Raw genomic sequence first — 7,669 nt, 5'->3', positions numbered from 1 at the left:
GAATGTGTCACCTCTGTGACCCAATCGATGCCATCGTGGGGCCCTATCTGCCCGTGCCGGGCCCCAGGATGACGATGACGCGGAGGTGGGGTTGGGGGGGACGCACTGGGCAGGTCTTTGCAGCGTCGTAAGATGCGTCTTGGTCACGCAAGGAGATCCCCCGCGCGTGACAATCCGCGTAACGCCTGAAACGGATGCCCGTGCGGAACGCGAACGGGAGACTCGCCAGCTTGGACGCCGGGCTCCGCTGCACGCAGGAGAGAGGCGGTGGATGACTTGAAGATCGGCTGGGTTTCCCGCTTTCTCTGAGCAGATGACGGGCGGATGGCCTCGCTGCGGGGATGACGGGAATCCGTGGAGGACTAGCAGGGCCGGGTGATTTTTGGAAGGTGGATGGAATAATTCCATCCATTGGCCTTCCTCACCTGTGTCCTGGGGGAGAAGAGCATCTACTGATCATTGGGCAAAACTCTTGGGCCTGTCCCAAACGCACATATATACACACACATGCACACATACAGAAACACGCAAAGGCACACGCAGACGCACACATACAGTGAGGTCGGTAAGTATTTGGACAGTGGTACAAGCTATAGTACAGGCAGTCACCTTTAATTTGAAGGTATTCACATCCATATCGAGTGATCCGTGTAGAAATTGCATCCCTTTTGATAAATGGTATAAATAGTGCGAACTGCTCAGAAGTAATCGGCTCAGCTGTTTCTGATTAGTTGGGTGTATTCAATCCTTTTCTGAGAGAAAACGTTCAGTATCTAGGCTCGATTCTAGGCTTTTGATTGCTTTTTGAGTCTGTTATTGGTGTTCGTCAACAAGAGGACCAAAACTGTGCCAATGAAAGTCAAGGAAGGCATCATGAGACTAAGAAATTATAGTGAAAAAAACAGCCAGAGACATAGGCCAACAATAGGGTTGTTGAAAAATATTTGGAACATCATTAAGAAGAAAGAGGACACTTAGGATGTGTGGACCATCACACACATACACATACACACACATGCACACACACGCACACATACACACACACACACACACACACACACACCTGCTGGTAGTAGAATGTGTATAATGAGGCAGGGTGGAACGGGCCAGGGCCGATTTTGGCAGGACACAGAACCGGGCGATTTTTAACATGTCGTTCATCGGCATATAATTAAACAAGTCTCTATCTCTCTTTCGCCCTCCCTCTCTCTGTCTCTTTCTCTCTCTCTCTACCTTTCTCTGTCTCCCTCTGACTCTCATTCTCCCTCTCCCTGGTGGGATGACTTTACGTGTAATATGAGTAGGGGGGAACGTGGGGGGGGGGGGTGTTTAGAGCTGTTTTTTTTGATGTCCAGGAATGATGTGGCAACCCATGTCTGTAGAGAAAAATAAATACAGAAACATATTTTTCATCTTTGAGGACTGGGGCTGCATGTAACAATATCTTTGGAAACCCGTTAGAAAACTTCACTGTGTTTTTGTTTCCGTGATTGGTCCTCCAAGTAACCAAATCTGTGACAGTTCAGCTGCAATACCCCCACCCCCCCGGCCCACCCCCTGCCTGCCTCCCTTCTTGATGTCCCCCCCCCCCCCCCCCCCCCCCACACACCCCCAAAAGAATTTGGTGCTGGATGTAACGATATATATGTCAGAGTTCTCCATTTACAGAAGATGGTTGCTGCTTACGGTACAGTAAGGCATGGGATGTGGTGATGGGGGTGGTTTTGTGTTGGGGGGGCGGGGGGGTTTATGGGGGTCTGGTTCATGTTACTTACAGCCCCAGTAACAGCACTGCCAAGACCCACAGCTCAGGTTTTGTCAGGGAGCATCAATCTCGCCTGTCTGTCACTCCTCCACCCCGACCTTTGACCCCGCTCATCCTTGTGCGGCCTTAATTACAGGGGTCCCGCTCGACTCCGAGCCCCTGATTGGTCCTGCCGTGTGCCTCTGGGTGCTCCAGCTCTTCTGGGGGGGGGGGGGGGGTTGCCGCGTGTCCCCAAATTAGAGAGGAGGCCAACGCTTCCTGTTTCCTCCATGCATGTACGCTGTTAGTCATCTCTGACAAGTTGAGATAGTGGACTCATACAAGCCCAAGGAAGGCTTACACTCTATGAAAAAAAAAAAAAAACTTGGCTTGTCTCCATAGAGCAAGATCAGCAACTTATGGTCCTTCAAAACTGCTGGTTTTCCAACTTCCCTTTACCTAGGAGCCAGGTGTGAAGACAGTCTGGCTAATCCATAGCACTTATTACCTGAGAATAATGAAGATCGGGACTGGATTTGGATCTGGATCTGGATTTGAGGGCCAGAGTTGATGATCCCTGTCGAAAAGCAACCCTTTCGAGTTCTTTCTTTACATTGAGATCCCTCTGTCATAGGTGTGAAAGCTCCCGGACAAGGATCCATTTTGGCCAGCAGATAACCCTTGATCTAGATAGGGTTCCTCCATGGAATCAAAGGGTTCCTTTCGGAGGCTTTTTTTCTGAGGGTGTACGTGAAGCGAGAGTCCAGGGGACAATCCGTGGACCACCGTACTCCAGATTTCGTTTCATATTTTATGGCTTTCTTCTCCGTTTCCGTTGTGTCCCGTCTTAACGAAAGCCCTTTTCCCTTTCCCCCCGTTAGTCTCCGCTGGGCGAAGCTGAGGCTCTGTCACGGCACGGTTCCGTGTGGAGGAGGACGGCGTGGAGGAACAAAGCGCTCCACTTGTTCCCCGCTCATGGGCGGGTTTGAAGTCTCCTTGGGCCATCAGCGGGGGTCATCCGGAGGAGATGGGGGGCGCACCAGGAGGAACGTGACAAACTACTTTCGGGGGGCTTTGCTTTATTAATCATTAATCGCCGTCCGTCCGCCGGTGTCGTCCACAGTAATTAGGGAGATTTGGGGAGGCCCCCGCTCTGTCTGTCAGCGAGCTGGGGGTGGGAGAATTGGGGGGATTTCACGGGACGCCCCTCACACCTCCCCCTCTGCATTTTTCTCCTCCCTCTCGTTTGAAGAGAGAGTCGCACAATGAGCCCATTTTTTTGGTCTTTTTCTTTCTTTTTTTTTAACCCGGGACAAGGAACGGATGGATGCCCCAGCTGCAGCCTGCTTCCTGCCAACTACCCCCATCACTCACTGCCCCTCGTTCATCATCATCATCATCGTCACCGTCGAGTCCCGTTTCACAGATCCACCTCCCTGCTGTCCTCTCTCTCCATCATTCCTCTTCTGCTCTTCCCTGTGAAGCTCCTGCTGGCTCCAGGCCACGGCCCTGCCTCGGAATCTCCACGCGCGGCAGGCGGAATTCGGAATGCACCGGGCGTGTTGAAAGTTCTGCTTTGATGGTCTGTGTTCTAGAATCATGCCTGCTTCTATTCCCTTGTTCTCTTCCCCATCGGACGGAATGTGTTATACTTGCACCACATCTTCGCCCAGCACCACAGCCTTCTCCATCGCCTCTGCCTCTGTCCTCCCTTATCACTGACCTGTCAATCACTTCAGCCGGCCTGGGTATTAATTTCAAGGCTTTCCGTCTCATGGACTGTAATGCTGATGATTTCTCCGGTGGGATTCTCTACAGTAACCAGATGGCCACCTGTTTTCCATCCATCCTCTGTATTTCCTTTCACTTGGAGGTTCTGCTTAGTAGCAGGACTTAATATCCTGCGCTATATTACATTTCATAAACATTCCTCGAGGTACATGACCATGGCGAGAACACCGATTGCCAGTTGCGGTGTTCTCTATCGCCACCCTCCGCTCGCTGTCCCTGGGCATCGAATCTGAGCATTGCAGCTTTAGCGGGAGAAAAAAACACTGAACGCAAAGAAGTCGTTCGTCTGGTCGGTGTAGAGAGTCTGCGGTTCCAGTTCCGCGGGAGGCTGGCAGGAGGATCACTGCATCGCGCCATTGGCTCACAGGGCCCAGGCCGGGTAGGGGGGGCTGGCAATGGCGTGCCAGTCCGCTTGTGCCCAGTGAAAAAGAGGATGAGCGGAGGGGAGGGTGGAATCTGGAGGGGGCGACCGCCACGGCGGCCCCGCGCCGCGGGTCGATGCCAGCGGCCGTTTGAAGTCCCTCCGAGCCCATTACTCACCGGCCGGAGACTCCCGCGGCCCGCTGGCTCCCCGTCAGATTTCAGCACTCTGTTATGAAAACAAACGCGCGACCCCCCCCGGAGGAGCGCGATACGTGCGAGAGACGGAGATAAAACGGGTGTCGAGGAGAGCGCTGCCGCGCAGATCCGCCGCGTATCCCGCGGGGGGCCTCGGTTCCGGTCCGGGGGCCGGATTTACGCCCATTTTTCATACTTTGAAAGTCTATTAATCTTCATCTCCGCCTCCAAAAAAGAAAAAGAGGGGAAAAAAAAGGAGGGAAAAAAAATTGCACATTCCATGTTGGCTGTGAGATTTGGCCGGTCGTGGGGCCCGAGTCGGCCCTCGGTGCTGGAGCCTGCGCAGAGGGAGCTGTGCTGATTATCTATGTATCAATTTAACCTCCTGCTGGACCTGTGCTTGATGTGAACGTCCTTCTGGAATGTTCCATTTATGCATATGCTTGCAGTGCCAGAAAATACCGTCCTAATCTTGTTGACTTAAGATCTTTTTTTTATTTTCTCTATAGAATATAGAATATAGAATAGAATAGTATAGAATATTAGCTTGTTTTAAGTTCATTCGAACTGTCTTAAGTTTGATTTAATCGTCTAAAACCACGGTGACGCTTTCGTCTCATTTAGCAAAAAAAAGTATCAAAATAAGATTTTTTTTTGTCTCAATATAAGATTCTCGGTGAGTTTTTTCTCCGTTGCCTTTTATACGGATCTGGGAAGCATTTTAAAGTTTCCCCCCAGTTTGCTGTTCTGATTATGATGTTTTTTGTTTTAATTCCCTCCAGCTGTCCGATGTGTTCTGCTCAGCAGTTTGTGTGACAGCACGTTGGTTGAGAAATGTGCTGTGGGAAGTAAATTTTTCATCGATGATTTCCTGACCCCTTCCTTTCTCCCTTTTCTTCTTTGCCTACTCATTCTCTTTCTTCTCACCGCACCCCCACCCTCTCCACCCCAAAAAAAACACGAAAACTCGTGAGTGTTCATCTTCCCCAGGACTGGTGCCGTGCCGGACAGGACAGGATGGTCTGGCCTGGGTGGCGACTGACGGTATGAACACAGGCTGTGCATTTCGGCACTGTGGACGGTGCCCCGTTCCCCTTGTCTCCACCGGGTCATGCCCCCGTGTAAACAGAGCCATCCTTCATTAAAATGGCCCCGCTGTATTTGCAGGACCCAAATACATATGTACACAAATACGATGAAACGGAGGGCCGCTATGAAAACGGCCCTCACCACACCACACGCCACCGGTCAGGGACCGGTTTGTATTGGCCCAGAGCTTTCGCCGGGCACACACGAGGCTTTTTAAAAAACGTATTCAGGGAAACCGTGATAACAATAATGGCTGCCTTTGTACCGGCCTTGTTGGTCTTTCTGTATTTAGTTTGCCGGCGGAGGACGTAGAGGAGGCTGGAAGGTGTGAGAGGCTTTCAGTCGCTGTTGTCCCAAACGGTGGCGCTGGCCTGTGCTCTGCGGCTCCGGTTTGGGCCCAAACAAACCCCGTTCAGAGCCGCCGTGCGCCTCTTTCCCCTCGGCCCCTCACCGCTGCGGGTCCTCTTTAGCACCAGTCAATATTAGCTTCCGATTATTTTTAGTGGGAGGAAGGATAAACCATCTTTTTTGATGATTAACGTTACAGAAAACATTGGGGGGGGAAAAACGAAAAAAAGTGAACTTGAACTTCTCGAGGAATTTAGAGGGAAGGGCAGGTGGAATAAGAACCTCACTAATGAATATTTATTAGTTGCAAAACAAATAGTGATGATTTAACTCGGGCATTCTGCAGTCGGCTAAATTTAGTCAGGGTTCATGGTCCTGTTTAACCTCAGACTGAAATAGCACTGACGGAGCCAGGGATGGGGTGGAGGGGGGGGGGCCCCCCCGCTGTGTTGCCGCTGTTTTTGTTGCAGGTAGGGGGCAGTGACTCGAGGATAACCTTCCTTTTTGGGATGTTCCCTAAAAAAAGCTCTGCGGGTCGGAATCGGAGGAAATGGGAGAGAGGGATCAAGGAATTTGGGGCTGATGGGGTGATTTGGGGAACCCTCCAGGGTTAGGTTTGGTGGTGAAAGCCTTGTTTGGACATTTCAGAAAGGTTGCAGTCATGGCTTTTTTAACAGAAAGGTGGAGTGTTGCATAGTGTCCTGTTTGTAGGTTTTCATACACAGGTTTTATTGCACGGTGCAAACTCTCCTTGGGGGAACATCTGGGATTGCCCACAGTTTTCTTGGATCTCCTTTAAGCTCCAGTGGTCGCCCCCCACACAGCACTCTTTGTCCTGCTTGACTAAGCTGTTCACAGCCCTTGGAGGCAGAAGAACTCCAGGGAATAGGGCTCCAGGGAAAGCAGAGCCTTTAGGTCCATGTATGAAGGTCCTGGTGCTCTGATGGAGGTCATCCTGCTACCAAACCCCCCCCCCCATTGGGTCTCTTCCTCTGCAGAGAAGGGGGGGGACTTTCAAGGTGACCCCAATCCAGGGGCACTGTTAGCTTGTAGTAAGCAGCATGACACTGACATTATCCATGTACCACGATGTCCTCAGTCACCAGATCTGATCCTGATCTAGCATTTATGGAATATTCTGGAACCGCAACCACAACCTTTTACACTTCTGTCTTTGGTTGCCTTTCTCGTTGTCTGGCGTTTTTGTTTTTTTCCAACAGAATTTCAGTCACTGGTAGCCTGTCTTTGCCCTATTAAGTGATATTTAATGACATCGCTGTTTCCAATTTTTTGTGCATTACCTGTAAACAGGTACTTAAGGATGAGAAGTGAAAGTCATAAAAAAAGGAAGTTATATAAATCCTATTTAGAGCACGGGAGGAGGAGAGTGTTTGCAGGTGGTCCAGTCTGAGATTACAGGTGAATGCCAAAGCGTGGCTATCTGCTTGGTACTCATCATTATGTCACATTATTTGTTCATTTCAGTGACTGAAAAGCCCACTGATGAGTACATTTTCCAGCTATTGTAGCACATACCCTTATCCAGAAATAATTCACAACTGCTTTATGTAACCAAACTGTAACTTTCTTTGCAAGCTACGCGTTTTAAGAAAGGCATTATTAAACCCATGGTTTCGGGGTACAGCTTTATGTACCCACTGGATCAGGTACCACCCCTGTGACTAGCCTTGTACCTTTTTAGATACCATTTTGTCCCTTTTTGTGTGGAGTGTGGAGTCATTCCTTGTACCCCAATAGCACCGCTGGTTTCCGAATGGAGTAACTCCTTGTACTCCTGGTTAGACCAAATGCCTTACCGAGAGGCAGTACTTGCAATGTGAACCAGCGAGTGCAGTCCCTTGAACGCCACACGACACCGCCTCCCGTCCGTCGGTAACAAAAACACCCTTTCCTCAAATTTGTAACTGGGAGGCACAGCCGAAGCGCGTTGCGGTTGGGGTGAATGAGGCTCCTTGTTTTTCGGAGGTCTTGTGTTATTTTTTTGCCTTTTTTGACTGTTTCTCCAAATGAAACGAGGTTGTTCCGGAAGCGCCCGGACAACCGGCCTGTTTTCTTAGCAATTAGAAAGCATGAGGCAACCCAGGTAAAGATAGCCGCACTGGAGCACCTTGCCCCGGG

This window comes from Conger conger, chromosome 16, assembly GCF_963514075.1.
Source record: "Conger conger chromosome 16, fConCon1.1, whole genome shotgun sequence".
NCBI classification, from domain to species: domain Eukaryota; kingdom Metazoa; phylum Chordata; class Actinopteri; order Anguilliformes; family Congridae; genus Conger; species Conger conger.
Note: the sequence above shows the minus strand (reverse complement) of the source record.